Source organism: Gopherus flavomarginatus, chromosome 1 (assembly GCF_025201925.1).
Source record: "Gopherus flavomarginatus isolate rGopFla2 chromosome 1, rGopFla2.mat.asm, whole genome shotgun sequence".
NCBI classification, from domain to species: domain Eukaryota; kingdom Metazoa; phylum Chordata; order Testudines; family Testudinidae; genus Gopherus; species Gopherus flavomarginatus.
In genome coordinates this window covers 377,706,104-377,730,990 of record NC_066617.1, presented here as the reverse complement: position 1 = coordinate 377,730,990, position 24,887 = coordinate 377,706,104, and the positions used below count along the sequence as shown (strand labels likewise).

Below are 24,887 nucleotides of genomic sequence, written 5' to 3'. Positions count from 1 at the left end.
GCTTAATGACTTCTTTGTTTCGGTCTTCACTGAGAAGTCTGAAGGAATGTCCAATACAGTGAATGCTTACGGGAAGAGGGTAGGTTTAGAAGATAAAATAAAAAAAGAGCAAGTAAAAAATCACTTACAAAAGTTAGATGCCTGCAATCTCCAGGGCCTGATGAAATGAACCCTAGAATACTCAAGGAGTTAATAGAGGAGGTATCTGAGCCTCTAGCTATTATCTTTGGGAAATCATGGGAGACGGGGGAGATTCCAGAAGACTGGAAGGGGGCAAATATAGTGCCCATCTATAAAAAGGGAAATAAAAACAACCCAGGAAACTACAGACCAGTTAGTTTAACTTCTGTGCCAGGGAAGATAATGGAGCAGGTAATTAAGGAAATCATCTGCAAACACTGGGAAGGTAGTAAGGTGAAAGGGAATAGCCAGCATGGATTTGTAAAGAACAAATCGTGTCAAACTAATCTGATAACATTCTTTGATAGGATAACAAGCCTTGTGGATAAGGGAGAAGCGGTGGATGTGATATACCTAGACTTTAGTAAGGCATTTGATACGGTCTCGCATGATATTCTTATAGATAAACGAGGAAAGTACAATTTAGAAGGGGCTACTATAAGGTGGGTGCATAACTGGCTGGATAACCGTACTCAGAGAGTAGTTATTAATTGCTCCCAAACCTGCTGGAAAGGTATAACAAATGGGATTCCGCAGGGGTCTGTTTTGGGACCGGCTCTGTTCAATATCTAGAAAGTACGCTTATTAAGTTTGCAGACAATACCAGACTGGGAGGGATTGCAACTGCTTTGGAGGACAGGGCCAAAATTCAAAATGATCTGGACAAATTGGAGAAATGGTCTGAGGTAAACAGGATGAAGTTCAATAAAGATAAATGCAAAGTGCTCCACTTAGGAAGGAACAATCAGTTTCACACATACAGAATGGGAAGAGACTGTCTAGGAAGGAGTATGGCAGAAAGAGATCTAGGGGTCATAGTAGACCACAAGCTTAATATGAGTCAACAGTGTGATACTGTTGCAAAAAAAAGCAAAAGTGATTCTGGGATGCATTAACAGGTGTGTTGTAAACAAGACACGAGAAGTCATTCTTCCACTTTACTCTGCGCTGGTTAGGCCTCATCTGGAGTATTGTGTCCAGTTCTGGGCACCGCATTTCAAGAAAGATGTGGAGAAATTGGAGAGGGTCCAGAGAAGAGCAACAAGAATGATTAAAGGTCTTGAGAACATGACCTATGAAGGAAGGCTGAAGGAATTGGGTTTATTTAGTTTGGAAAAGAGAAGACTGAGAGGGGACATGATAGCAGTTTTCAGGTATCTAAAAGGGTGTCATCAGGAGGAGGGAGAAATCTTGTTCACCTTAGCCTCCAATGATAGAACAAGAAGCAATGGGCTTAAACTGCAGCAAGGGAGATTTAGGTTGGACATTAGGAAAAAGTTCCTAACTGTCAGGGTAGTTAAACACTGGAATAGATTGCCTAGGGAAGTTGTGGAATCTCCACCTCTGGAGATATTTAAGAGTAGGTTAGATAAATGTCTATTAGGGATGGTCTAGACAGTATTTGGCCCTGCCTTGAGGGCAGGGGACTGGACTCAATGACCTCTCGAGGTCCCTTCCAGTCCTAGAGTCTATGAGTCTATGAGTCTAAATTAGGGTTGGAAGAGAGCTCAGGAGGCTCATCTAGGCAAACCCACTGCTGAAAGCAGGATCAAATGCAACTAAATCATCCCTGCCAAGGCTTTGTCAAGCTGAGCCTTAAAAACCTCTGAGGAAGGAGATTCCACCACCTCCCTAGGCAACCCATTCCAGTGCTTCACCACCCTCCTAGTAAAATAATGTTTCCTAATATCCAACCTAGACCTCCCCCACTGCAATTATTCTGTCATCTGCCATCTCTGGGAACAGCTGAGCTCCATGCTCTTTGGACTCACTTTTCAGTTAATTGAAAGCAGCTATCAAATCCCCTCTCTTCTCTTCTGCAGACTAAATAAGCCCAGTTTCCTCAGCTCAGCCACCCCTCATAAGTCATGTGTCGAAGCCCACTAATCATTTTTTGTTTCCCTCCACTGGATTCTCTGCAGTTTGTCCATTGTTCACTCTAGCAATAAATTCACATGAGAAGAGTACAACCTTCAGCTGGACTGATTCTGTTGTGTCTAATGTCTCTATTTGCAGGATTCACAATTAGAGCAAAGCTGCCCTTCTGGAGTGCTGGGAGACTCAGGGATGAGCCCTGCATATTCCTGGGATAGATATGTCCATTCTCATGGCCCTGCCTTTTGGAGGAAGGACACAGAAGGTTCATACCAGAGGTCTGACCTGGGTGCCTCTGATCCCAGGAGTTCCATGGACATTCATAGAATATCAAGTTTGAAAGGGACCTCAGACGGTCATCTAGTCCAACCCTCTGCTCAAAGCAGGACCAATCCCCAGACAGATTTTTGCCCCAGATCCCTAAATGCCCCACCCCATCAAGGATTGAACTCACAACCCTGGGTTTAGCATTGATGGGAGCTTTGCACAAAAACGCACCCAAAGGAATGAGACCAAATGATTTCATGATGAGAATGGAGGGCACGCTTGCCAGCTTCCCCTCCAGTGACATTCTCTCTCCTCCATCTAGTGTCTGTGGGTTTGTCAACAATGCAGCTGGAGATGTCACTCCGAACTCTGATAGAGCCTGTATGCTAAACACAGCAGGGTAGCCTTGATGGTGCAGGGGCCAGGTTCAAGCCTTTTGGAACCCAAAGCTGTGTTTTTGGGAGGCTGGCCTGTTCCATGGCTTGTGCTGTGGCTGCTACACTTCTACTTGTAATGAGCGAGCTGGGTTAGAGCTGGTGTGGGTACATCTGCGCGAGTTGGGATTTACATCTCCAGACATAGCCTGCCTTTTTTTAAAGAAACCCTTTTGGTAACTTTACTCCACGCCATCAGTAGTAACCATGCCAGCATTCCCAGCTCAGCCTTCAATGAAGGAGCCATGAGCAGAGTTTTGCCAGCTATCCAAGTGCAATGTACTAATTGCTTTGTGCATGCTAGGAAAACTTCCACCAGCTCCTAGTCTGGATTTTCTAGGGTCGCTGGGTGCAAAGTCAAGCTTGGAGCTTGTGCAAACATGGGGTTGTGCTGGTTCAATGTTGGGTGCAATTTTAAACTCATTCAGTTAAATTGGTACGAAAGACTTTGTACACGGTTTGATTGCTGTTTAGTTTAACAAGATTAGGGAGAGTTTTAAGCTACAAAAAAGTGTCTACACAAGGATTTACATCTCTTTAATTAAACCAGTTAGTTACAATGGTGCATGTCTGTGGGCTTGTCTTCCTGTACAGTGCTAGAGCATGTAACTGCCTGAAGATATTGTCATCAAATTTTCAATCCAACGCAGATGGATTCAATGATACACTGACAATAACCTTCCAGCAAAATTCTACCTTAAGCCAGGTACAAGCAGGTGCTGTTGGATCCAGTGGGATCTAGATGGGAGACACCTTGTGAGGCAGAATCAGACCTTGACAAAGAACAACATGGTCACATACTATCAACCCACCAATTTTACCTGGACTATACAGGGGTCTCTGCCACAAAGGGGAGAGCTGGGAAACCTACAGGAGCTCTGTTACCCAGGATTGTCAAAACCCCCAGTGGGGACAACTTCACTATTTCACTTCCGGTGGTGTGAAGGATGAATCAACAGGAACTCAGGGATCCGGTTTGATCAAGGAGTAATGCAAGTCATATGCTCTTGTCTAACACTGTTGTTAATTACATGTAAGTGCACAGAGACATAAGCAAGAGGTTTAGACCATCCAGATATTCACCTATATTCTTAGACAGTACTGAGTAATCAAAGACATGCCACGCTGGCCAAACAACTCCCTGTTGGGTGTAAAGATATCAGGAAACCATTTCTCCCAGGACGGCTCCTGAGGACTGTTACCAAGTACATTTTATTATTTAATTTTTAAATAACTTTTATAAAACATATAAGTCATAATGACCCTTATTAAGTTATTACTTTTTAAAATTTTGAATAAACATTTATTATTAATGGCATCTAGACTTAAGGATGTTTATTCATTTATTTATTTTTGTTATTTTTAGTTATTTACATTTTTTCATACTGATTAGAAAAAATGCCAGTACTTCTGACCTTGCTTCTGCAAGCCTGTCCCCAAATTAACCCATAACTATGTGGCGTTCTATTTTATTAATTCATTTTGGTGGAATGCACTTAATATGCTTGCAATTAGCTGGATCACATTCTGGGGTATCCACACCTTTTAAATCTAAGGCAACATTCCCCTTTTAAAGGCCACATATTTTAAATATTGAGGCCTTTACATATATATGAGTTCAGTGAGTTTCTTCTTAAAGTCCATCATTGGGCTCAAGGCTCTCAACCAAGACTGAGCTGGAATTTCCTCACTGGCACTTTTTGGTTTCACTCCTGATTTTGCCTCATTAAAGACCAGACATCAGGTACTTATTTTCGGGAAGTGCCTATGGTTTGATTAATATATTTTTTTTATTCAGCATTACAGTGCTAAGAGCACAACAATCAATGCTCCCTGAAGCATTAGAATCACCACAATTGTGTGTAAAGCCAAATTGAACATAACCAATGTCACCTCCAACAATGTCCCCCTCCCACTGTGTTCCGAATCTCTGCAAACCCTTTTAATTACTGGTTAATTTTGTTAGCAATGTGCTGAACAGTAGCCATGACAGTAAAGTGGGTTTTCACCCATGAAAGCTCATGCTCCAATATATCTGTTAGGCTATAAAGTGCTACAGGACTCTTTGCTGCTTTTACAGATCCAGATTAACACGGCTACCCCTCTGATACTAGTAACCATGACATTACATGTCTCCTGCTAGCAGGAATGATCAAATAACATTTTAATAGCAATTAAATGTATTTGAATAGGTACAGGCATTTCATTGGAGTCTGAGGTGTATTTTACTTTTAATTGGCTGAATTTTTAATTTAGGCACTTGATATTAGAAATTACATTTTTAATGGCTTCTATTGTACCAAAGCACTTATTTGGGGGGATTCTGGGTTATATTATACACATAATGAATTATGAGCACAGGACACTCACTTTTAAGGCATACACAATTATTACCCACATAAGCAACTACAGATTTATTTTCAAATGGATTAATAACAAAATGACATTCTTAAGGACTTTTTAATATATATTTTGTGGTTGTGAAGCATTTTTGTAAGTTTATATTCAATTACAGATGTTTTAAAGCAGGCTCTTAATTTTACCGTTTTTAAGTTTGGGGTCTATTTTATGGACCATAGCATATGATTTCTGGTTTCTATTACTGTTCGATGAATATTAAAGCCTAGAGCTATAATAGGATAACCTATTTTATATTTGCCTTAGACATTAATAAAACAAGGGGAGTGTTTTTTTTAAAAAAAACTTCTAATTATAAGTAAAATGTATTATTTTCACCAGGATTGCAATTTTTTAAAATTTGAGTGGAATTTTTAGAAACAATTTATCTAGTCGATCGGGGAGAGTGCATTGTAAAATTAAAAAAAAAAATCCCCTTTGTCTAGATTACAAGCCACTGGCTGGTGGTCAAATATGAGCAGGGATGTGGAACAGCTTTTAAACAACTGTCTGCCCTGTGCAGCCAATAATCCTGATTCCAAAATCGTCAAAGGACCTCTAAGACACAATAGAATTGAAGGACCTTGGGCCCATTTACAGACTGATTATATTGGACTTTTACCAAGAACAGCCAGAGGTAATCAGTGTTGTTTAGTAATCGTTGATTTGTTTACAAAATGGATTAAAGCAATTCCCACCTGAAAAAATAAGAGTCCAAATAACAGGCTTGGTGCTGATTCAGCAGATAATAACTAGCTGGGGAATTCCCCCCCGCCACACTTCAGATCACAGTCCTCAGTTTATCAGGGACATCACCAAAGGAATCTGTCAAGCACTAGAATTTAAGCAGAGACTGCACGTAGCAGGGCACCCTCAAAGTTCAGGTCAAATAGAAAAATTTAACTGCACTCCTAAAACTGCTCCAAAAAAAAAGTAGTGAACTAGCAGTGTAATGACTGGGATCAGCAGCTGCCATTTAGTTTTATGGCCATAAAAGGTTCTGTGGTCCCCCATGGAGTTATCTCATTCAAGGCAATGAATGGAAGAGACATGTTCCTTCCAGAACAATGGTGGGTAGATGGCACACCACATAATAACCTCAAGTCTTACAGACCAAGGGATGCAGCAGCTCTTAAAAGTTGTTGCTAGTACTTCTAGGCAGGTTTCTGTGGGTCCGTTCCTGTTGGAATGACCAGGAACTGGCAATGCATGATAGTTTGGACTACTAGAGAATCCCTACCACTTTTGAGCAAACATCATCGCTATTATGCATTCACATGGACTTGCTGGAAAAACATATTTGTTAATAAAAAGAAATAAAGACTACCCGGATAGTGGCTGTCACTGGGTAGAATCTGTCAGCTGCTCATGAATCGTAGCAAACCCAAGTGCATTCACTTTTGGAATGACGTCCCTAAGGGAACAACCCCGGGACAAAGATAATCCATTGTAGGCTGTAATAGTCCCCCTTGTTTCCAAATGCTAAAAATAAATAAAAAAAATTAAAAATTAAAAAAAAATAAAAACGCAAAATTGCAAATAAAATGTAAAATTCTTTTGTCTTGCACTTAAAAAGCCCCAGGATTTCAGACGGTTTACAAAAAAAAGTTTTAAAAAAGCATGTTTAAATGGTCATAAAGACCTCAATTTTGTTGTTACTTTATAAACTTTTCATAAATGTTTATTATTAGAGGAGTCAAGATTGGTGGTTCTCAATGAGTCGCCAGGGCTGGCTTAGACTTGCTGGGTCCTAGGGCTGAAGCCCAGGCCCGACTGCCCAGGGCCCGAGTCCAAGGACATCAGCCCCGGGTGGGAGGGCTCAAGCCATTAAGCTCTCAGCTTTGTCGACCCCCACCCACACCCCTGCACAGAGTGGTGGGTTTCAGGCTTTGCTCCCTGCAACCGGGACAGTGGGGTCTGCGTGGGCTCAGGCTTCAGTCCCTCCTCTGGGGGTTGTGAAATAATTTTTGTTTGCCAGGAGGGGATCACAGGCAATGAAGTTTGAGAACCCCTGGGCTAGACTTCAGGTTGTTTATTTACATTTAAAAAAATATTTGTTATTTACTTTTTTATATTAATTAGCAAAAATCTTATGACCTCACTTCTGAAAGCCTGTCTCCAAATTAACCCTTAACTAAATGGTATTCTATTTTATTAATTCACTTTGGTGGAATGCACATAATATGTTTGCAATTAGCTGGATCAAATTCTGGGATATATACTCCACTTAAATACAGGGCGACACCACCTTGTGGGAAAGGGAAATTCACACTGAATTCACATTTCCCAGTCAAGTCCCACTGAATAACCCAGCCCCTTCTGTGCAGTTAAAGGAAGATGAAACTATGAGGGTCCCCCAGGCTAAGCGCCTTTCCTGCAGACCAACCTTCTAGACATGCAGCTCTCACAGCTCTCTCCCCAGATCCTGAGCCTGCCCCTCTCTGAGCTTCCCTGACCAGGGACAACCTGTGAGATCTCCCCTCCTCGTTTCAGCTCTGTGCTTCCTCTGGGCTGTTATGTGGGGCAGGTGCCACTAATCATGGCCATTTCTGGGCTCCAAAGCCCTGCACTCACCCAACTCCTGCTCAGCAGACAGGGGCTGCCCGGGCCAGCGGGAGGTGTCCTGAGAGAATCTGTGAAGTGCCAGAGGAGCGCTGGGCAGGGAGGTTTATAGCCATCGCTGTGGGGTCCCAGCTGGATTTCTGCCTCACCTGAGAAGCTGCAGCTTCACAAAGACTGTGAGACTGACAAACAATTCCCTGCTCTTCCCCCTGCCTGGGTGTATGGTACTCCAAGGGGGCTGGGGAGGGCCATGTGCCAGGGAAAAGCAGAGAAAATGGGGAAACTCATAATTATAAAACAAACTAAAAGCCATGCAGAGTCTGTCAAGTGTCATGAACTCTAGGAGCCCGTTCAAGTGATGTATGTTCTTGGAGTCATTCATAGATTTGGCTGCAAGAATATCGCTGTCTGTGGGTTGGTTGCAGAAATCACAACTCTTGATAGTTGCTGCAAATTTGAGTGGCATTGCTACCCTATAGGCCAGATCACAATGCCACTCACTCTCACTGGATTGAGTCAGCTCCGCCTTCAGATATGGGCTGTGCCCCCCAAGAAGCAGCATGGCTCCTATGTGACCTTGGGGATTTCACAGTGCATGGCTCCTCCAGACCTGTTGGCTTTTCCTCAACCTTTAGTTGAAAAAATCCTCCATAACCTTTTTAATTTTACGTGCCTGTGAGCGCATCCCTCCTGTATGGGTCACTCATTCTCCAAAAGGTTCTCCAGTTCTTATTAAACCTAAACTCCTACTACTTACATCATTATGTCATTTCCAGATTGAGACCCAGCAGCTCTGCCTGTTTTACTTGTCCTGAGCATAGAACTGGAAGGGTTTCAGAGAATGATTCTATGGAGGTTCTGAAATTTAATCTCTTACCTAGCAGTCTAAATTTGGCCTCCAGGACTCGAGGACCTCTCACTTATCTTTCCTTATGTCATTGTTACCTACCTGTACCACAACCACTGGCTCCTCCCCAGAACTACCTGTAAGGCTATGTAGATGTTTTGTGAGATCCACTACCTTCATACCCAGCAGGCAATTCATCATGTGGTTCTTCTGGTTATCATAAACCCAACTATCTATATTTCTAATAATGGGAATCCCCACTACTTTTGCCTGTCTCTTCCTATAACTGGGGTCCCAACCCCCAGAGTGCAATAGGATATCATGACATCATCTAGAAAGTGGGTACCAACTATGGGATTGTTTCTCTGCTATCATTAAAGTTCAGTATGTATCAGCCTGTTAGGTGTCTCTGAATCCTTCTGTTTTTCTAACTAGATAACTTGAATGTGTAACAACTTGGTCATCTGGCTGTTGCACCAACTGTCTCTGGTCATTTTGGAATCTTTTCATCTTATTCTTATTATTCTCCATCTACCATCTTTGCTCTGTTCATTGCGCCTTCCAAGGAGCAAACAGTAGATGTTGATGGTTTGTGTTGGACTCTTCATTGTGAGTCTCTATTAGAGATGATTTGGGCTCTAAAATATTTTTCTTTACCACAACTGCAGTTGCCCATTCTTTTCTCCATTCACTTTCACACAAACACAGTCAACAGGTTCTAGTCTCAGCAGTTTTTGAGTGACATCTCTGGTAAAAGTGTTTGTTAGCTCGCTTTTGCCTTTTTATCTGATCTGGGGACTCTTCATGCCTGGCCACTTTGGAGTGGATTTTCCTGGAACAGGGGGAAGTTCTGGAAGACTGAAAGAAATCTGGCGCTTGGCCAATATTTAAAAATGGTTAGTTAGATTGTGACCCTAGCCCTATAGTCTTCACAGAATTATACTTATGATATCAATATGGCATAACTAAGATATGTTTTATGCAACCTGGGTCATGTGAGGTATCATTGGAAACATTATGATTCACTGAATAAGATTATCCTATTTGTATGCATGTATCATTTTTGTATCTCAAGTAAGGAATATGGCCTATGTACCCTGATTCTATGATTCTATGTAAATTAAACTAAATAGTAACAAGTTAGCAGGACCAGATGGTATTCACCCAGTAATTCTGAAGGAACTCAAATGTGAAATTGCAGAAGTACCAATTGTAGTCTGTAACCTTGTCATAAACAGATAGCTAAGGGTTAATGTTCTTTCACCTGGAAATAAATAACACCTGACCAGAGGACCAATCAGGAAACAAGATTTTTTCAAATCTGGGTGGAGGGAAACTTTGGGTGTGAGTCCTTTGTTCTTGGTCTGTTCTTTTCTCGGCTTTGAGACTGACCACAGGAATCTCCAGGCTTTCTAATCTTCTGTTTCCAAGTTGTAAGGACAAGGATAGTAAGACAATAGGTTTATATTGTTTTTTTGTATTTACATGTGTGTAGTTGCTGGAGTGTATTCTTTTTGGATAAGGCTGTTTATTCATTTTTTCTTTTAAGCAATTGACCCTGTATATTGTCACGTCAATACAGAGACTATTTTTAATGTCTTTTTCTTTCTTTTTTATATAAAGACTTCTTTTTAAGACCTGTTGGAATTTTTCTTTAGTGGGGACTCCAGAGAATTGAGTCTGCCGCTCACCAGGGGATTGGTGGGGATCTCAGTCTAAGGTTATCTTTGGTGTCTTGGTATGCCGGGGTGAGGTAAGGATGTAAGGGGACTTTGCATGTTCGCTAGGCCTCTGTGGAGTATAGAGGAATGGGGTAAAATGGAAAATGCTTCCCATCAAGTGTAAACCCCTCTGTCTGAGCTTTATTCACAGCAGACGTTTGTGTCTGCCCAAAATTGTCAGCTAGAGAAGACATTTCATCCACAGTGTTCACCCTTTGTCCCAGAGACTCTGTTTTACATCATCTTTACATATATTTAAGAAATACTCCTGAGCAACAACATCAAACATTCCTTTAACGCTTCTAACATCTTTGCCCCTTGCCCACTTTCCCATCAAATCTTTCATTTTGTTTACATATTCCACATTACTTGTTATCAGCAGTAATCTTAGGATTTGTAAATTTCACTCTGTGTATTTCAGGGGTAATCTGAAATTGTTTCAAAACCATTTATTTGAATTTAGAATAATCCAAAAGATTCTCAATTGGCATTTTATTGACTATATCCAGAGCTTTACCAGTTACCTTTGAAGTGAAAGTGGGCATCTGCTGGTTATCAGGAATCTTATGAATCAGGCACAGCCTCTCAAAGATAGGGAAGTAGTCACTATCTCGTTAGACTGACCTCGTGCTTGGTAAAGCAACCCCCATTCTTTGATGAATTTATACCTACTTCTGTATTTTTCACTTCATGCATCTGACTAAGTGGGTTCTTGCCCACAAAAACTTATGCCCAAATAAATGTGTTAGTCTCTAAGGTGCCACAAGGACTCCTCATTGTTTCTGCTGATGCAGACTACCACAGCTACCACTCTGAAACCTATTCAGCAATATCACTTGCCTTGTTGTATGCAGGACACAGCTGTTCACATTTGTGGACTTTTGGAGAGGTTTCTGCATTTCTCCTTTCCAACCTGTGACCACCTCTCCAGTCAAATCTTTTTCTTTTAGCTGTGTTTTAAAGTATTGAGTTGTGGGAGGAATGAGACCAAGTGGTGGGAACTGCCATATGGAGGGAACTCCATTATCCAAAACAGAGATACCAGCACAGTTAGTGGAAAATTACAGCACAAGATGGAGTCCAGTGCCACATGAGCCGCTCACATGCCCTTGCATCCATGTCCCATTGTGTTAATTGATGAGCCGTGTAGTTGAATATCCATTTGCAATGTGCTGGCTAGGCTGGATGTAAACTATTTTGTGGGAGTTACCACAGGAGGAAATGCATTTGAAATACAGGTAGATAGTCAATATTTGTTACTTCAGAGGCAAAAATGATACAGACACACAAATAGTATAATCACATTCAGCAAACCACAGCTTTTCCATAGATACCTCACATGACATATTTTGTACAAGATTTGTTGTAACTATATAGCAATGGTGAATATGGGGATGCTAGGGTGTTGCTCTGCGGTACAGAGTGTCACAGCAAGAGAGCTGTAGAACTAGAGCTCTCTGAAATCTAATTTTGTATTTTCTTATAAGACATACTTCCATGTCCTGAAATAGACTGCAAACTATTCTGTACCACAGGAGAAAAGCCTGCCGAGGTACAGAGTAAATGAGACTATCCTGAGGGCCTTGCGCTCCCCAGTCCCATAGTGCTAGAATGGAAGCTGCACCCTGACCGTGGGCCTAGAAACCCAGAGCCAGAGGCAGGGCCTGAACGCTGCTCTGACATGGATCCAGTGTGTGGGACACAAACTTCTGGTGGGCGTCGAGCCACAGGAGCGTGAGCAGGGCTGTGACAGCAAACCTGGAGCAGCCACATCAATGCTAGAATCCTGTGAGTGGAAAGGGAGTGGGGCTGAGTGATCACAAAGCTATGTGCAGAGGTCTTCAAGCTGTTCCCTTCACTCTAATGTGGTTCAGCTCCCCCAGACACTCCAATTGGTTCAGCACACCCTTGCCAGAGCTCCCTCTTGGGTGCACTCTGTTTCCTGTTTCTCTCTTCCCGGGCACAAGACCGTTAAAGCAAACAGACCCAGGGCTTCAAAAGGGGTTTTCTAAAACATTTCCTTTACTTTATACAGCACAAGAGATTCCGAATACACACTATACAGTACCTGAACGCCATTCCCTGCCTCAGTGAACATAAGATTATAAGAACGGCGATACTGGGCCAGAACATAGGTCCATCCAGACCAGTATCCTGTCTTCCGAGAGTGACCAATGCCAAGTGCTCCAGAAGGAATCCACACCACGTCAACCATTCCTAGCTTCTGGCAAACAGAGGCTAGGGACATCATCCCTGCCCATCCTGGCTAATAGCCATTGATGGACCTGTCCTCCATGAATTTATCTAGTTCTTTTTTTAATCTTGTTATTGTCTTGGCCTTCACAACATCTTCTGGCACAGAGTTCCCTAGCTTCACTATGCGTTGTGTGTAGAAATAGTATCTTTTTTTTGTTTTAAACTTGCTGCCTATTCATTTCATTTAGTGACCTCTTGTTCTAGTGTCATGGGAAGGCACAAATAACATTTCTATATACACTTTCTCCACAATCGTCATGATTTTCTGATATTTTTCATCTTATTATCTATCCCTTTCTTAATGATTTCCAACATTCTGTTCGCTTTTTTGACTGCTGCTGCACATTGAGTGGCGGGTTTTGGAGAACTATCAGCAATGACTCCAAGGTCTCTTTCTTGAGTGGTAACAGCTAATTTAGACCCCATCATTTTATATGTATATTTGGGATGATGTTTTCCAATGTGCGTTAATTTCTCCACGTTGCCCTGAAGCAAACTTTGGGATTTGGCCAGAGCTCTCTGGGGCATCCTCCTCCTCTAGCTGGAGTCTGCCGCTTTTCTGCAGCCACAATGCTACTATTAAAGTGCCAGTTCTGCTGCCCTTCTGCCTCTGTACTGCCCCACCTTCTTGTAACTCCTTCAGTCTCTGTGCTTGTAAAGCACTGGACCAACATCTCCTTCCTATGTTCCTTCCCCACGTGGCATCTCTTCTCCTTCCTCATGCACCTTTTTGGCTACAATGTGCGTCTGCATTTCCATTTTCTCATTGCCAACATGGACCTCCTGGCACCCTGAAATCCTATCGTCTATGAGATGGGGAGCAAACTGATTTCGGACAGGCTGCTCCAGCTCTTTACTCATAAAGGGACCTAAAAGTTTTCTCCTAGTGCTCTGGTTCTCCCACCAAGCTGTATGCCAATCTAGATGGTGATATGGTCCTGGGCCCTCTTCTCTGAATCAATTACTGGACAGTGAAAAAGACATTAAATCCTTTCCTGATCTTACTGTGCTTTGTCAGCCTGACAACCTGGAAACAAGTCTATGTACAAACCTTTGATTCGCTATCTTTCTAATTGCTGGTAACCGGACCTCCAAAGCCTCACCCCTTGCCCCACCTCTTCTGCCAAGACTCCACTCCTGCTCTGCCTTTTCCCTCAAGACCTTGCCCCTGCCTGTCATTACTTCCTTTCCCTGTCACTGTTAGAGGGCTTTCCCTTCACCCTCTCCCCTGGCTCTTGTCACGCAAACAAAAAGCAGGAGACCAGAAGTCCAGGGTGCAGGCAGTGTTTATTGGGGTTAGTTTCCAGCAAGCATGTCCATAACCCAGATACTGCAGAGCCTTATTTCCCAATATCCCCTCTCCCTTCTCGACTGATTGGTACCATGAGGGTGAGAGACGGCTTGATTCAAATCCTGTCTAGTATTTAGAACTTAGACTGTGATTTTGTTTATTTCTTAGGTAACCAATTTTGATCTGCACACTGTTACTTATGATAACTTAATATCTATCTTTCTATAGTTAATAAATATTTTTAATATTTTTTTTAACCTGACGCAGTGTGTTATTTGAACTCTAAAAGGGAAATCTCTTCAAAGGCAGAGGCTAGTGCATTCTCCTCTCCACAATGACGAAGGGGCAGACTGGGTAATAAACTTATACAGGTCAGGCTTCTGACAAGGGCAAGATGGTTCAGCTGTGTCATGGCAATACCTGGAGAGGACTGGATAAAAAACAGAAAAGTGCAGACAGGATTTTCTCTAGCCTGTTTAAAATCAGATGCTCGTTATTCCCCTAGAGGATGAGCAAACCCCACTGGGATTGCCCTGAGCTATATTATAAATGGTGCACACTTCTGTATCAGCTCTCAGCTTGGGATGCTGCTGAAGATGCTGGGGTGAGAGAGGTGTGGGACATGGCTACTGGAGGGGGATTCCCAGGGAAGATGCTTCCGTCTCAGAAATTGCTGGTACCCATCTCTTGCTGTTTGACAACCCAAATGCAACTTAACCCTCTGTAGACAGCTTGAGGTCAAGAGAAGAATTTTTCCATTGACCCTAGCTAGAACCTCTTGGGAAGGTGGATCATCTATGCTGATGGGAGAACCCCTGCTGTCGGTGTGAGTAGTGCCTTTCTAGCATTTTCAGTGTGGACAGGCCCTCAAGCAGATCTTCCAGAAAAGCACCCAGTCTGGATCTGCACGTATGGAGTGTTGAGGAATCCACCACTTCCCTTCACAGTGTGCTACAAAGGTTATTCACTGACAGTTTTAAACATTTGACCCTTATTTCTTGGTGGAATTTGTCTGGCTTCAGATTCCAACCACTGAGCCTTCCTTTGCCTTCCTCCACTAGATCACAGAGTACATTAGTTCCCAATGTTTTTCTCCCAGTGAAATTATCTCTTTGATGGTCTTTCTGATAACATAAATAGATGAAGATCTTTATGTCTCAAATTGTCCAACATTTTCTCCAGCCCCCAAACACTTCTCTGGCTCTTTTCTGCACTCTCTCCATTTTTTCAACATTCTTTTTGAAATGTGGACCCCAGGACTGGACACAGTCAGTTTCACCACTGCCATATGCAGAGGTAAAATCCTTCCCTTGCTCCAACTCACCACTGCCCTGTTTATGCAGCTGAGGATTGAATCAGCCCTTTTGGCCGCAGCATCACACTGGGATCTCATGATGAGTTGGTTGTCCACAGTGAGCCCTAAATCCTTTTCAGGGTCCCTGCCTTCATAATACAGTGCCTTAGTTTGTGGGACGGACCTGCTTTCCCTATTCCGAGAGGATCACTTTGCATGTCACTGTATTAAAGCATGGTGTTTGCATGAGCCCAGCTCATAAAACACTCTAGATTAATCGGTGTGCCTGCCTTGACCTCCTCATTGTAACCACTCTGCCAACTTTTGAGTCATCCACAAATTTTATCTTCAGTGATTCTATATTTGCTTCCAGATCCTTGATAAAAATATTGAAAAGCATCAGACTGAGAACTGATCTATGCAGAATACCACTAGATGCAGCTAGATTTGCTGACAATGGCCCATTGACCAGTGCTTTCTGAGATCTGTCTATTAGCCACTTTTTAGTCAATTTTATATATGCTCTACTGAAATTGGTTAGTGTTTTTTATCAGGATGTTTTCCTCTACTAACTCAAATACCTGAGAAATCAAAGTCTATTGCATATCATAGAATCAAAAAACTGGAAGGGACCTCGAGAGGTCATCAAGTCCAGTCCCCTCCACTCATGGCAGGACCAACCACCATCTATAATATCCCTGACAGGTATCTGTCTCACCTGCTTGTTAAAATCTCCAATGATGGAAATTCCACCACCTCCCTAGGCAATTTATTCCCATGCCTAACCACCCTGACAGTTAGGAAGTTTTTCCTAATGTCCAACCTAAACCTCCCTTGCTGCAATTTAAATCCATTGCTTATATGTGGTTTCCTTGACCAACGAAATGTTTACTCTTATTAAAGGATGACATTGGATTTATTTGACAAGACTTTTTTTCTGCAAATCCTGACTGACTGACATTAATTATATTTCTAGAGGATTGTTTGAACTAATCCTATATCAGCTTTTCCGTTGTTTCCTAGCCTTTATTTTTTTTAATAATTTACCTTCAACACAGAACTGTCCTGTATTTGTGGTTTGTCGGGGGAGGGTTAGCTCTCCTGCTGCCTGTTTCTGTACTTCTGTTTCCAAGTGAGATCTGTGATTGATCGGCTAGCTTGTAGCTCTGGTCTTCATAACTCTGAGGTTTGACTGTAGACGCTGTTTAACACCCTCCTTGATTGTTCATGGACTGGAAGGTACTTCATCACCTCATGTGATATGAGTACTTCACACTGCTTCTTTGCAAACGCAGAACAAATCTGTCTCTTGAAGATATCTACCTTTTCTGCAACATTAACAAGTTTGCTTTCTCAATTTATGAAATGGCCTGCAATTTTTCTAGGATTTCTTTGGTTCTTAATAGACTCAATAACCTACTTTTTGGGATTCATAGTCCTTCCAAGCATGCATTTTTTCCTAACATCTTTAACACCATCACTTACCAGTTTTCATAACTTCCAGTTTGTATTTTTGGCTATTTTTCCTTTCCCTCATTTGTTCATTATTGGTTTATTTTCCTCCTGATAGCTGAATTCACTTTGTCACAAGAACTTCCAATCTTTATTCCGAATATTCTAATTTTTTCCTTCCAATCACTTTTGCTGATAATTTGCCTCAGCTTTGAAGAATTAGCATTTTGACGCATTAAGTCTGGATAGTTATTACTGGTTAGGAACTGTTCTCTGTTTGTGCATTTGAATGGAATCAGTTCCATTCTCAGGTTTGTTCTCCTCTTTCATACTTACCTTCTTTGTCTCTTCTCTGTACTCAACAGCCCCAGATTTTCAATCAGTACACGTATTGAAACCTCCCCTATTCTCATAGCCTATCCCAGAAACCCCTTTCTATCTGCTATATTCTTCATAGAGACTGGGTGATCAAAACAGAGCGCATGTCCAGAGCAAGTTATTCTCCAAAACATTCATTAGGCATCCTGAGATTGCCTTTGTTTTCGCCATGCAGCAGGTGTTTCCATAGTCCTGCTATCAGTGATTCGCAGCTCTTTTCCCTGAGGTGTATTCTAGTTGAGATGTTTTCTCTGGCACATGTCTTGGCAAAGCTTTGTAGTTGTTTTTCCCGACTCTCAGATTCTGAGCAGCCAAGTGAATGGGGAATGCCCTACAGCAAGGACTCTCTAGCCTGGGTTTCAATTCATTAAGGAATGAAAATGGATAACAAGTATCACACTCGTGTTTCCTACTAGTTCCTATGAAGGTCCCCACTCCCCACCCTGTGATATGTATAAATGATTGATGCACGGAGCACCATAAAATGTGGAATTCGCATTAGTAGGGTCAGTTGTTAATAATACATTTATCTGAATAATGAAAATGTTTTTTTTCAACATGTGAACAGCAACTAATCTGTTTCAACCATAAGAACTGCCTTTCGTAGTGCACATAGTGTCTCATGTTAACATTGTCTCTCCATCCAGGCATTCGTATTTCAACCATCATCCTAGACTCTGGGCATATATCGGACATCAGGGGTGCGTACGGTATATGCAGGAGATACCATTCTTCCTCAGAGTTGGACACCTTCTCACCTAATCAGCATCAGATTCCAGCACAACTGACTTCATCAATCCCTCCACCTTCATCCTGCTGGGAATTCCTGACTTGGAGGCAGCCCATGTCTGGATCTCCATCCCCTTCTGCACCATGTACGCCATAGCCATCTTGGGGAACTTCACCATCCTGTTCATCGTGAAGATGGAACCAAACCTCCATGGGCCCATGTACTATTTCCTCTGTATGCTGGCCATCAGCGACCTGGTCCTGTTCACATCAATTCTACCCAAAATGCTGGCAATCTTTTGGTTCAATTCCAAGGAGATCAATTTCAGTGCCTGCCTCACCCAGATGTACTTCATTCGCTGCTTCTTAGTGATGGAGTCTGGGATCCTCGTGGCCATGGCTTTTGATCGCTACGTAGCCATCTGTGATCCCCTGAGACATTCTACCACCATGACAAATCCCATGGTGGCCAAGATTGGTCTGGCCATGGTGCTGCGCGGTGGCACACTTATACTTCCTCATCCTTTCCTGGCGAGGCATTGGCCATATTGCAGAACCAACATCATCCCCCGCTCGTACTGTGAGCACATGGCGGTTGTGAAACTTGCCTGTGCCGACATCCGTGTCAGTAGTTACTACAGCCTCTCTGTGGCATTCTTGGTGACTGGTCTGGATTTGTTTTTTATCACTGTGTCCTATACCCAGATCCTCAGGGCCATCTTCAGTCTCCCCACAAAGGATGCCCGAGTCAAGACTTTTGTGACCTGTGGCTCCCACATCTTTGTCATCTTAGACTCTTACATCCCAGCTTTCTTCTCCTTCCTCACGCAACGGTTTGGCCACAACCTTGCCATGCATTTCCACATTCTCATTGCCAACTTGTACCTTGTGGTGCCCCCCATGGTACACTCCATCATCTACGGGGTGAGGACCAAAGAAATCCAGGACAGGCTGCTCCAGCTATTGACTCACAAAGGGACCAAAACAATACAGAAGTGAGGATTTCACAACTACATCTGTACAGACATAAGGGTTCTCCAGCTGTATCTACTGATAAGTGAGTTCTTCCCAGACAGAAAACTACCAAACTAAATTTCTTTTTACATCTTCTAGGCTCTTCCCTTTTGCTGGAGGTGATAGATCAGAACACCTTCCTAACAGCCCCAGATAGTCTTATTTCAATGTGATTAGTTTGGAATGTGAGGATGTGACCACACACTGCCTCCTAAGCCAAAGGCATTGGCCTCAGAAGAGGGCCTCAGACTGTCACAGTGAGAGAAGGCCCTTACACAGATTCTTTCTTTTATACCCCCTAGATCATTTCCATAGGCAACCTACATTCTTAAAGTATAGGCCTTTACAGACAGGCTGGAATATCTATATTCTAACACATCTGCATGCAGTATTCAAGATGTGGGCATACAATGGATTTATATAGAGGCAATATGATATTTTCCCTCACATTATCTATCCCTTTCCTAATGATTCCCAACATTCTGTTTGTCTGTTTATCACGGTCGGTGCACTGTCTCTTCCAACCCTAATCTTCTATGACTCTACAATTCAGTTAGTGGTTCTGCAATTTCACATCTGAATTCCTTCAGAACTCTTGGGTGAAACCATCTGGTCCTGGTGAATTTTAATAAATTAAACAGTAATAACATTCCTGACTAACCTAATTGCCCTCTATGAGGAAATAACTGGGTCTGTGGATGAGGGGAAAGCAGTGGATGTGTTATCCAAAGCTTTTGATATGGTCTCCCACAGTATACTTGCTGGCAAGTTGAAGAAGTATGGGCTGGATGAATGCACTATAAGGTGGATAGAAAGCTGCATAGATCAGCCGGTTTCATGCAGAGTGCCCCAGGGCTTGGTCTTGGGGCTGTTTTTGTTCAATATCTTCTTAAATGATCTGGAGGATGGCGTGGACTGCACCCTCAGCAAGTTTGCAGAGGACACTAAACCGGGAGGAGTGGTAGATATGCTGGAGGCTAGGGATAGGATACAGATGGGCCTAGACAAATTAGAGGATTGGAACAAAAGAAACCTGATGAGGTTCAACAAGGACAAATGCAGAGTCCTGCACTTAGGATGGAAGAATCCCATTAACTGTTACAGACTAGGGACCGAATGGCTAGGCAGTAGTTCTGCAGAAAAGGACCTAGGGGTTACAGAGGACAAGAAACTGTATATGAGTCAACAGTGTGCCCTTGCTGCCAAGAAGGCTAACGGCATTTTGGGCTGTATAAGTAGGGGCATTGCCAGCAGATGGAGGGATGTGATCATTCTATTTGACATTGGTGAGGCCTCATCTGGAGTACTATGTCCAGTTTTGGCCCCACACTACAAGAAGGATGTGGAGAAATTGGAAAGGGTCCAGTGGAGGGAAACAAAAATGATTAAGGGGCTGGAGCACATGACTCGGAGGGAACTGGGATTGTTTAGTCTGCAGAAGGGAAGAATGAGGGGGGATTTGATAGCTGCTTTCAACTACTTGAAAGTGAGTTCCAAAGAGGATGGATCTAGACTGTAATCAGTGGTGGCAAATGTGAGAATAAGGAGTAATGGTCTCACGTTGCAGTGGGGGAGGTTTAGGTTGGATATTAAGAAAATAATTTTCACTAGGAGGGTGGTGAAGCACTGGAATGGGTTCCCTAGAGAGGTGGTGGAACCTCCTTCCTTAGAAGTTTTTAAGGTCAGGCTTGACAAAGCCCTGGCTGGGATGATTTAGTTGAGTGCTGGCCCTGCTTTGAGCAGGGGGTTGGACTAGATGACATCCTGAGGTGCCTTCCAACCCTGATATTCTATGATTCTATGAAAACTTCCTCTAAAGACATCTCAATCTGAGACAGTTCCTCAGTTCTGTCAAAGGAAAAGAATGGCTCACGTTTGTGAATCTCCCTCAAATCCTCAGTCATTAAGACTGATGCAAAAAAATCATTTAATTTCTCCTCAATGGCCATATTGTCCTTGAGTAGTCCTTTAGCATCTAGTTTGTTCAGTGGCCCCACCGGTTGTTTAGCAGGCTTCCTGCTTCTGATATACTTAAACATTTATGCTTTTACTTTTTGAGTCTGTTTGAAGAAGAAGGAGCAGGTTGATCCAGAAGAGGATTTGAGTACGGGCTTCATTATTGCTATACTTGTTCCACTCAATGCAATTGTCGAGTAAGCCCTGGATTACTTACAGCGAACTCTTTCTATCTAAGTTAGTATGTAAACACTTACATCCATTACAACACCCCCAAAACCCTTATTAAGAAATAGAAACACCCTTATCATTAGTATACTCACCCTATGTATTGTTCACAGCATTACCCATGTTATACAGGCATTTTTACCTTGAAAATACATTTCTTTGCAATAATCTGTTGCTACTAATTTCACTAATCAGTGGTTCTCAGGCAAGAGAGGAAGGGGCCATGAGCCAGGGCTCTCTCGTGTAGCTTGTGTGGAAGCCGGGAAAGAAAGAGAGGGCTTAAGTGCAGCCATTTAAGTGTCAGAGACAGAGCAACTGTTCTGTCAAGTCTTAACCTAATATCGCGAGATCTGAAGAAGTAGGGTTCACGTCAGAAGCGAATAGAAAACAACAGAATAGTCAGTGTGACCCAGCCTTGGGATAATGATGTTTTGAGAAGAGAAAGTGAGAAAATACTGGAATAGATAGTAAACAGTCTATAGAAAAAGCAGATGTTTTTAATTAATCCATGTCACAACGAGGTATAAAAGCTTGTGTAATTTAGCTTGTACTTTGGAGAAACTGAGGCAGAGATGCTGTCTGCCAGAAGTGTCCTTCCCTGGCAATTGTTTGAATAAAGCTGTCTCTGATTTTGTTGCTTCCAACCTGAGAGTGGAGTTTTGTTTCTTCCACAATATTTGGTGCCGTGACTCAGATGAGCATATTCTGTTATCTTCACGTCATATTACTTTGGCTCATTGGCCCATTCTGAATCCTGCTTGGCTGTTACCAGGGCCCCTTAATGGAGACCGTCATGATTGTGTGTCTGTTACTTCTCTTCTTACCCGCCAAGGGAAAATCTTACTGATGTGCCTTTGCAGAATCCTGTTCTTATTTATTTTGTAGATGGTTCTTGTTTGTGAAACTTGAAGGGAAAATTGGTTGCTGGTTATGCTGTCTGTTCTTTATATTCTGTTATTGAAAATGCTTTCCTTCCCTCTGTCTTTTCAGCTCAGCTTGCTGAGCTCGTGGCTTTGACATGGGCATGTATTCGGGCACAGGATCAAACTGTTACTATTTACACTGATTCTCACTATGCTTAGAGGTTTCCTTATTTCCTCTGGTTCCCCCATTAAGAATAGTCAGTATGTATCTGCTCTTTTGGATGCTCTTTTGTTGCCCAAAGCTGTTGCTATTGTAAAATGCATGGCTCATCCAACCCCTCATGATGAAGTTACTCATGGGAATGCTTTGGCTGATTCAGCAGCCAAGGATGCAGCCCTTTCTGGCCCTCAGGCTGCTTTTATTTTTGCCTTAGTTGAGCAGCCTCTGCTGGCTTCCGTCGATGACCTTGCTAAGATCCAGAAGATGGTGCCAGAGACTGAGAAACATTAATGGAGCGTTGCTGGGTGCACCTTGTACCCTGATCACCTTTGGAGCTTCTGGGACGGCTGCACGAATGCGCCGAGGGTGTTTCTGCCCTATCTTGCTCGTATGCACCACGGGGTGGTGCATGTGAGCAAAGTGGGGATGTTTGCTGCAGTTGGAGGCGATTGGTATGCCTCAGGTTTTCCTACTGTGGCCCAGAACTACTGCCAACAATGTTCAATCTGCCAGCAACACAATGTTGGTAAAGCTGTTAAAACCAGACAAGCAGCCCATCCCCTTCCGTGGGGACCATTTGTAAATATTCAGATTGATTTTATTCAAATGTCTAAATGTTGTAATTATGAATATGTATTAGTATTAGTTGATGTTTTTTTCAAGCTGGGTTGAGGCCTTCCCTTGCAGGAGGGCAGATGCCAAGTCGGTTGTGAAAATTTTGCTCAAAGACATCGTACCAAGATTTAGTATACCTGTGTGTATCGACAGTGACCTTGGCACTCATTTTACTGGACAGATTGTAAAAGAATTATGTGTAGCCTTGCAGATACAAGACAACCTCCACTGCTCTCACCATCCAAAATCTGCTGGGACAGTGGAACGTCACAATGGGATTCTGAAAAACAAACTGGCTAAAATTTGTGCAGAGACAAACCTCAAATGGCCAAATGCTTTGCCATTAGCATTGATAAGCATGAGGGCCACTCCCAACTGAAAGACTGGACTCAGCTCACATGAGATTTTGACAGGGCACCCGATGTGACTTCCAGTAGCACCCCCACTGGCCCTTGCTCAGATGGACATTCATTTGATGGAAGTTATGATGCATTACTCAAGGACCCTGAAAAGCCCTGCCACTCCTAGGACCCAGGAGATTGGGTCTACATAAAGATCCACCAGCCAAAGACTGCTTTGGCTCCACACTGGAAAGACCCTTATTAAGTCCTGCTGACTACCAACACCGCTTTGAAGTGCCAAGGACTGACTGCTGGGACCCATGCTTCTCACTGCAAAAAGACACACAATGGTCTCTGACCTCAGGATTTTGCATCTGAGCTTTAGGTCCCACAAACTCTTGGATGCACAATCTCAGCTAACTGCATCACAGCCCTGTTCCCAACCCTCAGCTGATTTTATACAGTTTCCTGGCTTCCCTTCCGGCTCCAGACTTACCTGCCAGCCTTAGTGCCATGTCCTCACTGAAGGTTCCTTGCCAGGCTGCAGCAGATCCCGTCCCAGGCCAGGAGCAGAGGGAGCCCAGGATGGGAAGAAGGAAGGTGGAGATGAATTTGTAAGTGCATGGGGTTGGAGAGGAGGGGAGGGAGTAACAGGGGTGTAGCTTTGGGGGAAGACGTTGAGAATGGAGCAGGACCTTGGGGGAATAGGTGAGATGAGGGAAGGGGCCTTGTGGAAAGAGGTGGGTCAGGCGGCAGGGCCGTGGGGAATAGACAGCACAGGGCATGAGGCCTCAGATATCCAGTTAACAGCAGTTAGAAAGGTGTCATCCTATGGGAGAATGGTTGTACACAAAAAGACTCCTCAGTTTGTCACACAGACAGACCACAGCAAGACCAGGAAAGGATTTAATGTCACTTTGACTGTCCAGTAAGTGATTGCGGGAAGGGGGCCCAGCACCATGTCACCAGCCAGCTCTGCACAGAGCCCAGTCTGAGAGCCAGAGTACCAGGAGAAAACTTTAGGCCGCTTTATGAGTAAAGAGCCAGAGAAGCCTGCCCCGGATCTGTTTGGTCTTCACCCAGTAGATTATGGGGTGCAGCATGGGGGACAGCAAGAGGTACACATTAACAATGAGAACATGGAAATGCAGGGGCACATTCTGGGCAAATCTGTTCATGAGGGAGATGATGAGACCTGGGATGTAAAAGGCTAAAATGACAAAGAGGTGGAAGCCGCAGGTTTCAAAAGTCTTGAGCCGGGCGTCATTTGTGGAGAGGCTGAAGATGGCCCTGAGGATCTGGGAATAGGAAAGGGCAATAAATATCCAATCCAGACCCATCACACACACTAGCACAAAGAGGCCGTAGTAACTACTAACACGGGTGTCGGCTCAGGCCAGGTTCACCATAGCTCTGTGTGCGCAGTATGGCTGAGGGATGATGTTGGTTCTGCAATATGGCCACTGCCTCACTAGGAAGGGATTGGGCAGTATGACTATGCTGCCATGCAGCATCACGCCCAGGCCAATCTTGGCAACCATGGAGTTTGTCAGGATGGTGAAATGTCTCTGGGGATGGCAGTTGGCCACATAGCGATCAAAAGCCATGGCCACAACGATCCCAGACTCTAGTACTGAGAAGATGAGAATAAAGTACATCTGGGTGAGGCAGGCACTGAAATCAATCTCTCTGACATTGAACCAGAAGATGCTCAGCATTTTGGGCAGGGTGGACATATACACAAACAGGTCGGTGACGGCCAGTATGCAGAGGAAATAGTACATGGGCCCATGGAGGCTCTGCTCCATCTTCACGATGAACAGGATGGTGAAGTTCCCCAAGATGACTATGATGTACATGGTGAAGAAGGGGATGTAGATCCAGATATGGGCAGCCTCCAGGCCAGGAATGCGCAGCAGGATGAAGGTGAAGGGGTTGGTAAAGTTGATTGTGTTGGAATCTGACAT

General features: G+C 43.3%; 2 pseudogenes; one reads left to right on the top strand and one right to left on the bottom strand.

The window, feature by feature from the left end:
- Positions 1-17,668: 17,668 nt before the first annotated feature.
- LOC127044749 (olfactory receptor 52R1-like) lies at positions 17,669-18,682 on the top strand (annotated as a pseudogene).
- Positions 18,683-23,939: 5,257 nt separating this feature from the next.
- On the bottom strand, positions 23,940-24,887 carry LOC127044739 (olfactory receptor 51E2-like; annotated as a pseudogene).